The sequence below is a fragment of the Scyliorhinus torazame genome, chromosome 19, assembly GCF_047496885.1.
Source record: "Scyliorhinus torazame isolate Kashiwa2021f chromosome 19, sScyTor2.1, whole genome shotgun sequence".
Taxonomy (NCBI): Eukaryota; Metazoa; Chordata; class Chondrichthyes; order Carcharhiniformes; family Scyliorhinidae; genus Scyliorhinus; species Scyliorhinus torazame.
In genome coordinates this window covers 35,655,669-35,666,275 of record NC_092725.1, presented here as the reverse complement: position 1 = coordinate 35,666,275, position 10,607 = coordinate 35,655,669, and the positions used below count along the sequence as shown (strand labels likewise).

The following is a 10,607-nucleotide window of genomic DNA, read 5'->3' as shown; positions in this document are numbered from 1 at the left end:
AACCCCCTACCCCCCCTCCCCCCCCGGACACCCCACAGGCTTGCGCAGTCCAAACGCCGAGTCGCACCGGGGGCGCCCGCTGTTATTTCTGCGGCCAGGCGAAACACCCCCGACAGCGCTGTCCGGCCCACGCAGCCATCTGCAAAAGCTGCGGAAAAAAGGGCCATTATGCGGTTGTGTGCCGGTCCCACGAGGTCGCCGCCGTCCCGGGAGCACAGGGAGCCCTGCAAGCAGTCTATGCGCCCCAACCCCCCCTAGCACGCCATGTACGACCCGCAGGCGCAGCCGCTCTGGGTCCCGACCACCGCGGTCCCGGGAGAACTGGGAGCCCTGCACGCTACCTACGCTCCCCAACCCCCCTCCCCGCAGCCCATGTATGACCCGCCGCCGGCGCTACCGCTTTGGGTCCCGGCCAACACTCTCCAAGGAGAGGAGGGAGTTTTTCGCGTCCCTAACGCCACCCTAACCCCTGTCCTGCGCCCCACGCCTGACCCGCCGGCGCCACCTACTTGGACCCTGACCACCGCTGTCCCCGGTGAGGGAGCTCCTCGCGGTCCTTGCGCTCGCGGCCCCATGCCTGACCCGCCGGCGCAGCCGACTTGGGCCCCGACCACCGCTGTCCCCGGTGAGGGAGCTCCGCGCGGTCCTAGCGCTCGCGGTCCTAGTGCTCGCGGTGAGGGAGCTCCGCGCGGTCCTAGCGCTCGGGGTCCTAGCGCTCCCCAGCCCCCCCAGATGGCGACCCGCAGATGCCGCCATTTTGGGTCACGACCACCACGAGGGGAGGAGGGGCGCCGATGTGCGACCCGCAGCCGCCGCCATTTTGGGTCCCGACCACCACGAGGGGAGGAGGGGCGCCGCCATCTTGGACCGCCCCAGACCTGTACGACGCATGGGGGCGGCCATTTTGTCCACCCCCGCCGCCATCTTGTGACCCCCAGCCACGTGCGATGTATGGGGCGGCCATTTTGTCCATCCCCGACGCCATCTTGGACGGCAACAACGGACCTAACTCCACTACTACAACCACGGCTCGCTTCGATTACGCTCGATCAGGCTCGGCCCCGGACACTCCAGACGACGACGACAACGGTCCTAATTAACGGCCACGAGACGCCATGCCTAGTCGACTCCGGGAGCACGGAAAGCTTTATACACCCCGACACGGTAAGACGCTGTTCCTTGACCACCTATCCCAGCGCACAAAAGATTTGCCTAGCTGCAGGATCCCACTCCGTACAGATCCAGGGATTCTGCATAGTTACCCTTACGGTGCAGAGGAGGGAGTTCAAAAACTACAAACTTAATGTCCTTCCCCAACTCTGTGCCCCCACCTTGCTGGGATTAGATTTCCAATGTAATCTACAGAGCCTTACGTTCAAATTCGGCGGCCCCATACCCCCACTCACTATTTGCGGCCTCGCTACCCTCAAGGTGCAACCCCCGTCCTTGTTTGCGAACCTCACCCCGGATTGCAAACCCGTCGCCACTCGGAGCAGACGGTACAGCACCCAGGACCGGACCTTCATTCGGTCCGAAGTCCAGCGGCTACTAAAGGAGGGCATAATCCAGGCCAGCAATAGTCCCTGGAGAGCGCAGGTGGTAGTAGTGAAGACAGGGGAGAAACAAAGGATGGTCATTGACTATAGCCAGACCATCAACAGGTACACACAACTAGACGCGTACCCTCTCCCCCGCATATCTGACATGGTCAATCGGATTGCCCAATATAAAGTCTTCTCCACCGTGGACCTCAAGTCCGCCTACCATCAGCTCCCCATCCGCCCAAGTGACCGCAAGTACACAGCCTTCGAGGCAGACGGGCGATTATTCCATTTCCTACGGGTCCCTTTTGGCGTCACAAACGGGGTCTCGGTCTTCCAACGGGAGATGGTCCGAATGGTTGATCAACATGGGTTGCGGGCCACGTTCCCGTATCTCGACAATCTGCGGCCACGATCAGCAGGACCACGACGCCAACCTCCAGAAATTCCTCCAGACCGCCAGAGCCTTGAGCCTCACGTACAACGAGGACAAGTGCGTTTTTAGCACCGACCGGCGAGCCATTCTGGGCTACATAGTACGCAATGGGATAATAGGCCCCGACCCCGAACGTATGCGCGCACTCATGGAATTTCCCCTCCCGCACTGCCCAAAAGCCCTGAAACGCTGCTTGGGGTTCTTTTCGTACTACGCCCAGTACGCAGACAAGGCCCGCCCCCTAATACAGACCACGACCTTCCCTCTGTCGACAAAGGCTTGCCAGGCCTTCAGCCGCATCAAAGCGGATATCTCAAAGGCCACGATGCGCGCCATCGACGAGTCCCTCCCCTTCCAGGTCGAGAGCGACGCCTCCGACGTAGCTCTAGCGGCCACCCTTAACCAAGCGGGCAGACCCGTGGCCTTTTTCTCCCGAACCCTCCACGCCTCAGAAATCCGCCACTCCTCAGTGGAAAAGGAAGCCCAAGCCATAGTGGAAGCTGTGCGACATTGGAGGCATTACCTGGCCGGCAGGAGATTCACTCTCCTCACTGACCAACGGTCGGTAGCTTTCATGTTCGATAATGCACAGCGGGGCAAAATTAAAAATGACAAGATCTTAAGGTGGAGGATCGAGCTCTCCACCTTCAACTATGAGATCTTGTACCGTCCCAGAAAGCTGAACGAGCCGTCCGATTACCTATCCCGCGGCACATGTGCCAACACACAAATTGACCGCCTCCAAACCCTCCACGAGGACCTCTGCCACCCGGGGGTCACTCGGTTTTACCACTTCACCAAGTCCCGCAATCTCCCATACTCTTTAGAGGAGGTCCGTACAGTCACAAGGGACTGCCACATCTGCGCGGAATGCAAGCCGCATTTTTTCAGGCCAGATGGAGCGCACCTGATTAAGGCTTCCCGCCCCTTTGAACGCCTCAGTCTCGATTTCAAAGGGCCCCTCCCCTCCACTGACCGCAACGCATATTTTCTTAATGTAGTGGACGAATACTCCCGCTTCCCTTTTGCCATTCCCTGCTCTGACATGACCGCGGCCACTGTCATTAAAGCCCTGAACAGCATCTTCACACTGTTCGGTTACCCCGTATACGTCCACAGCGACAGGAGGTCCTCTTTCATGAGTGACGAGCTGCGCCAGTTCCTGCTCAGCAAGGCCATAGCCTCAAGCAGGACGACCAGCTACAACCCCCAGGGGAACGGGCAAGTAGAAAGGGAGAGCGGCACGGTCTGGAAGGCCGTCCTCCTGGCCCTACGGTCCAGGGATCTCCCAGTTTCACGGTGGCAGGAGGTCCTCCCGGACGCTCTCCATTCCATCCGGTCGTTATTATGTACGAGCACTAATCAAACGCCTCACGAGCATCTCCTTGTCTTCCCTAGGAGGTCCTCCTCTGGAACGTCGCTGCCGACCTGGCTGGCGGCCCCAGGACCCATCCTGCTCCGAAAGCATGTGCGGGCACATAAGGCGGACCCGTTGGTCGAAAGGGTTCACCTCCTCCACGCAAACCCCCAGTACGCCTACGTGGAGTACCCCGATGGCCGACAGGACACGGTCTCCCTGCGGGATCTGGCGCCCGCCGGCAACACGCACACCCCCCCGACACCATCAACCCAACCGCCCCCCTTCCTGCCACCGCCGCACCCCGCGACCGCCCCCTTCCCAGGAGGATCGGTCCCCCTCCCCTTTGCACCGACAGCTGAAACCGTACGGCTCCTGGAGGCGACAACACTGGTACAAGCACCACCACCACCGCCGGGGCTGAGGCGATCGACACGGACAACCAGACCGCCCGACCGACTCGTGGCGTCGATGTAAAACAAAGATGGACTGTTCAAAGAACATTTTGCTTTTCTTTCCTATACCCTCTGTAAATAGTTGCAACAGGACAAAATTGTCCAATACTGTATTGCCATGTGGATGTTCTATCCTCCCAGGACCAGCCCTGTAAACCCTTACCACCATACGAAGCATCACCCCGCCGGGTTCATTTTTGACAAGGGGTGAATGTGGTAGTATGTATTGGGGGTCATGTGGGACTGGAAGCCCTAATGTCATTGGCTGACAGATCCCGGGTCCTGGTTGGCCGTTGACCTCAAGCTCCGCCCTGAAGGCGGAGTATAAGAAGCCGGAGTCTTCCCCCGCATGCCAGTTTACTATCGAGCTGCGGGGGAACAGACACGCTTAATAAAGCCTCATCGACTTCACTCTATTCGTCTCATGGAGTCTTTGTGCGCTACAACATACACTACCCAGCGTCAGACAGACGTTTGCCTTTACTTGGAGCCTGGTAACGCATGTACATGTTTCTCGGGGCACTGTCCCAGACCCAACCATTTACAGCTGCTTCCTCAGTAATATTCCCTCCATCAGAAAGTCAACAATGTTAATTTATGAAAGCACAGTGTTCATTCCAATTAGGAATAGCTCCACATTGAAGTGGGCTGTGCTTTCTACAAATCTTCTACAACATTCTGGCTTCGGCTGACACGACAAAACGTTTCATTTGGGCTGCACAAGTGTAGGCAATGGCCATCTGCGAAATCATCTACAGATATTCCCTCGAATGTCTTGTCTCACCGTTGACACGAAACGTAACTAAAGAAAATAGGTGATTGCTTTTGAATTGTGCGCTACCTCCTGACTATCCAAAGCCTGTGCATCATGCATTAAATAGACTTTGCCAGTGTAATGGAATCCTCTCCACTTGCCTGGATGAATGCAGCTCAAAAATGCTCACGAAGGCGGCCATCACCCCAGGAAGCTTCGGAGGCAAACCATCCATCAGCTAGAGTATGTAATCGCCCTGCCACTGGCAGACAATGAGTTAAATATATAACATCTACAGGATACATTTTACCAAGTCGGTATGGCTCATTTGAAAGCAACTTGCCAAATAGCGGCCTTTGCTGCCTATAATGACCAGGTTAGCAGGTGCATGGCGACACCACTATCTGCAGGTTCTGCTTCAATCTAGAGACCATCATGTGTTTGGAACTATTGGGGGGAAGAGGTCCTTCAAACCTAAAATGAGATGAGCAGAAATTGGAAGCTAACTTTTTCATTTGAAAAAAAATTAGTTGAGAGGAGAAAGGGTATTGAGGAAATCTACTCAGATTGGTGGAGAGGTTGGCATAGGGGGCGTCAGTAACAGTGGTTTATGCAAAACCTGATACAGGCCTTTTGCACGATTAGGTGGGCGGCATATTTATTGTTTCAAGGAAAAAGACTGATTTTAAGATGTACTCAACGTTTTTTAAAATTAATTTATGGAGTGTGGGCGTCGCTGAATAGGCCACATTTATTGCCCATCCCGAGTTACCCTTCAGAAGATGGTGGCGATAACTTGAAGTAGCCGAGATATAACTGTGTGAACTCTTCCCAAGCCCAGTCTCTCGCCGAGATCCCTGATGTTTTCTCCTCCTTCATGTTTCGTGAAATTCCTCTTGTGAGAAATGAACATTTTGTGTTGTTTTTACATGTATAAACTCTGGTTCACAATTAAGATGTCAACAATGAGGCCTGATGGGAAAATTAACATGTCAAGTTCTGAGTAAGCTATAGTGAGCGAGTTGTTGTAACTATGTACAAGGCTGACCTTCGGGGAAGAACGGGATGTACAATAACAGAAATTGCTAAGCAAGGGGGAAGATAGCAGGTGCAAGCAGGGGGCCTCATTCTTATCTTTAACTGACGGTCCAAGGATATACCAGGAGCTGACAGAAACCACTATGCAAGGGGGAGGCCAAATAAGGGATCACTGTTAAGGGAACTGCCCTTTCTATAGTTTGTGGGATGTATTTCTCACGGATTGTTTCTCACGGATTGTATTTTCATGGATTGTATATAACAAAGTGATGATGTGTGAATTCTTTGTGTCTGCTGTTGCTTACTGGAGGCACCCGCTCTTGCAAGATCGATAATAAATACTTCTTCAGAATTTGACTAAGTGTAAATTATTAAAAGGTGAGCGGTATTTCTCACACTCTATATTATTTAACCCTAATTCCACACCAAGAACTTTATCCTCAGGCACCCTGATACTAAAGGGAAATAAGGGATGGGCTGTGATCAAAGATGTAATTTTATTTCTGAGTACAGCAAATTATGCAGACAGCAGAGACATGGTGCCAGCTGTTTTTGTTTCCCCCAGGTTAAAGTTATCCATTCATTCCTGATTTTGAGAGCGTTGGCTATTGAAGTTCAGTCACTGCAGCGTTCACAGGATTGAAATGCAGCACGATCCCAATAGTTCACATGCTCCGAAGTCCACGTTTTGTACGTAACATCTGCCATCCCTGCATATACCCTTTCCGATCTGGCTGCAGATATCTGGAATTATAGATGGCAAAATAATTAATTAATATCCTTGTAGCTATTAGGACAGAAATGAGTGTTTAAACTGTGGGGTTGTCGGTGATATTCGAACTAAAGATGAAACACATATATTCAACTCTCTGAATAAAACTGCACATCTCTCTCCCTCTCCGTAAAGTACAGCCCAGGTGGATTTTAGCAGCGTGGATCAAATAATAACCGCGCTTTCTGAGATCTGGAACAGAGCAATGTCAAGTTCGAACTATTATGTCGAACGATTTCTGTAGAATCTTGCCGCTCACCAAGCAGAATGGATCTTTAACATCGGGGTGTGGACGTCCAGCTCTGTATTATAGGGAACCCTGCAAGTCGCAAAGTGCCATGAACAGCGAATGGAATTTCACAGGATGGAAAGTGTCCGGCCATGTTGCCTGAGAAAGTAACGCAAAACGTTTTCACTCAGTTCCTATTTTTATCGGACAGATACCCATTTAATGTAATTTGTTTCCTTGAACCGCAGGTCGCATAACCCCCCACCTTTATGGAATCTGCCAGGTTAATCGGATCGAGCAAACATGTGTATTTGTTTCTCTGTCAGTGAAATGCCATGTTATTCCATTTTTACAGGAGAGACTCCAAATATCGGCCCTTGAGATTGAACGGCATTAATGCCGCTGAATCCGCCAGTTTAGCTACATGAGATTATCCCGGGAGGTGAAATATGTTTGGACTAGCCGGGTTAATCATGTGAACACAAGAGGAGATCAGGGGCGAAATTCTCCCCCAACGGCGGGATGCCCGCCGACTGGCGCCAAAGCCGGCGCAAATCAGACGGGCATCGCGCCGGCAAAAAGGTGCAGAAGTCTCCGCATCTTTGGCGGCCTAGCCCCAACATTGAGGGGCTAGGCCGACGCCGGAGGGATTTCCGCCCCGCCAGCTGGCGGAAATGGCGTTTGTTGCCCCGCCAGCTGGCGCGGAAATGCGGCGCATGCGCGGGAGTGTCAGTGGCCGCTGACAGTTTCCCGCGCATGCGCAGTGGGGAGAGTCACTTCCGCCTCCGCCATGGTGGAGACCGTGGCGGAGGCGGAAGGGAAAGAGTGCCCCCATGGCACAGGCCCACCCACGGATCGGTGGGCCCCGATCACGGGCCAGGCCACCGTGGGGGCACCCCCCGGGGTCAGATCGCCCCGCGGCCCCCCCCCCCCCCCCCCCCAGGACCCCGGAGCCCGCCCACGCCGCCTGGTCCCGCCGGTAAATACCAGGTTTGATTTACGCCCGCGGGACAGGCAATTCCTGGGCGGGACTTCGGCCCATCCGGGCCGGAGAATCCAGCGGGGGGTCCCGCCAACCGGCGCGGCCGGATTCCCGCCCCCGCCCAATCTCCGGGAGCGGAGACTTCAGTGGGGGCGGGGGCGGGATTCACGGCGGCCATCGGCCATTCTCCAACCCGGCGGGGGGTCGGAGAATGACGCCCCAGAGGTTTCTCATTTGACGGCGGGTAACTCACCTGCTTATTCCTCAAAGCAGTACGTACTTATCAAAGCAAAATTTAGCTGATGATCAAATATTGTCCCATGACCTGGGTGAGTGACCCTCACAAAATTAAAGAGGCTCCACATGAGAAACCGTCTGGTTTGATGAGCACTGCAGCCGCAACCCATAATATCCACTTCCTTTACGCCACGCCGCACCCCTCACCCCCCCCCCCCCGCCCCCCCTCCGCGACGCCCACTATCAAGCCCGCCGCATGGCGGCAGCAGTGCGTGGGCCCCTCCAAGATTCCCTGAAGAAACTCATCAAATCTCCTTCCACAGCAACTTTCCAAAGCGCCACCTCCACCAGATAGATGGACAATGACAGCCTCTGTATGGGAACATGCACACATACATGTCGCCTCACCATGACGCCCATCAGCCCGATTGGAATTAAAACCTTCACTGATTTCTGTGCCTAATAAAGGCCCAATAACAGCACGGTATGGGGTATTCGTACTGGAGGGAAAGCACTGCCCTCCACTGCATCTCGGGATTTAGAGCTCAAGAAGGGTTAATCCCCTTGCCAGAAACGTCCAATTCCTGTGCAGTAATATAATTAATAAGTAATAAAAGTGAGACAAATAAAGGAAAACATTTGGTTTACACCCTGCTGAACAATAGCTGCTGGAAGATGAGGAAATTCATCAACCTTCGGGTCCTCTTTTGGCGAAAATGTCATCAGAAGTGATGAACTGAGTCATCAGCAGGAAACATAGCAGGGAAAGCACCGCTCTTCCCATCTTCCTCAGAATTCCTCGGGATCTAGATCAGAAAGCTGGCGTGGAAGTGTTCTGAAAGCTTACTCGGAAGATTTGCTGCATTTATAACCACATAATCTGGGTGTGACTGGATTGTGCCAATGTAATCGGGGGGTGTCCATTCTGCCTGTGAGACGTCCCATTAATACTTTTCCTAAAGTGGCGATGTCCTATGCTGATCACAAGTTTGCCTTTGAATGTCAGTCCAGATCTTCCCATTCGATTGAACCCATAAGGTGTTACACATAGAACATTTACATCATTTACATATAATTTAATTTAACAGAGTGAAACATGATAGGGCTGGTTTAGCACAGGGAGTTAAATTCCATGGGTGTCAAACTATTCAGAAGGACAGAGTGGATGGTAAGGGAGGTGGTGTAGCTCTGTTATTTAAGGATGACATCCAGGCAATAGTAAGGGATGACATCGGTGCTATGGATGATAGGATTGAATCCATTTGGGAGGAAATCAGGAATAGTAAGGCGAAAAAGTCACTGATCGGAGAACTCTAAGAGCACCAGATAGTAACATTATGGTGGGGCAGGCAATAAACAAAGAAATAACTGATGCATGTCGAAATGGTACAGCAGTTATCATGGGGGATTTTAATTGACATGTCGATTGGTTTAACCAGTTCGGTCAAGGCAGCCTTGAGAAGGAGTTTATAGAATGTATCCGCGATAGTGTGCTCGAACAGTATGTAATGGAACCTACAAGCGGTCCTAGATCTGGTCCTATGTAATGAGACAGGATTGATTCATGATCTCATAGTTAGGGATCCTCTCGGAAGGAACAATCACAATATGGTGGAATTTAAAATACAGATGGAGGGTGAGAAGGTAAAATCAAACACGAGTGTTTTGTGCTTAAACAAAGGAGATTATAATGGGATGAGAGAAGAGCTAGCTAACGTAGTCTGGGAGCAAAGACTTTATGGTGAAACAGTTGAGGAACAGTGGAGAACCTTCCAAACAATTTTTTATACGAACAAAAAGGAAGGAGAGTAGAAAGAGGGAAAATCGACCGTGGATATCTATGGAAATAAGGGAGAGTATCAAATTGAAGGAAAAAGCTTACAAAGTGGCAAAATTAGTGGGAGACGAGAGGACTGTGAAATCTGTAGTGGGCAACAGAAAGCTACTAAAAAAGCTATAAAGAAGAGTAAGATAGATTATGAGAGTAAACTTGCTCAGAATATAAAAACAGATAGTAAAATTTCTACAAATATATAAAACAAAAAAGAGTGACTAAGGTAAATATTGGTCCTTTAGAGGATGAGAAGGGAGATTTAATAATGGGAGATGATGAAATGGCTGAGGAACTGAACAGGTTTTTTGGGTCGGTCTTCATAGTGGAAGACACAAATAACATGATAGTGACTGATAGAAATGAGGCTTTGGCAGGCGAGGACCTTGAGAGGATTATTATCATTAAGGAGGTAGTGATGGGCAAGCTAATGGGGCTAACGGTAGACAATTCTCCTGGCCCTGATGGAATTCATCCCAGAGTGCTGAAAGAGATGGCTAGGGAAATTGAAAATGCAATAGTGATAATTCACCAAAATTCACTTGACTCTCGGGTGGTCCCGGCGGATTGGAAATTACAAACGTGACACCACTGTTTAAAAAAGGAGGTAGGCAGAAAGCGGGTAATTATAGGCCAGTGAGCTTAACTTCAGTAGTAGGGAAGATGCTGGAATCTATCATCAAGGAAGAAATAGCGAGGCATCTGGGTGGAAATTGTCCCTTGGGCAAACGCAGCATGGGTTCATAAAGGGCAGGTCATGCCTAACTAATTTAGTGGAATTTTTTGAGGACGGCAGTGCGGCAGATAACGGGGAGCCAAGGATGTGGTATATCTGGATTTCCAGAACGTCTTTGACAAGGTGCCACACAAAAGGTTGCTGCATAAGATAAAGATCCATGGCATTAAGCGGAAAGTAGTAGCATGGATAGAGGATTGGTTAATTAATAGAAAGCAAAGAGTGGGGATTAATGGGTG

General features: G+C 51.6%; 1 long non-coding RNA gene across 1 annotated transcript; it reads right to left on the bottom strand.

Moving 5' to 3' along the window:
- Positions 1-6,059: 6,059 nt before the first annotated feature.
- Positions 6,060-8,670, bottom strand: LOC140395902 (uncharacterized). Its single transcript, XR_011936380.1, has 2 exons — positions 8,495-8,670; positions 6,060-6,325 (listed from the first exon to the last, which is right to left on the bottom strand). It is a non-coding gene; the product is annotated as an uncharacterized lncRNA (long non-coding RNA).
- Between the last annotated feature and the right edge of the window lie 1,937 nt (positions 8,671-10,607).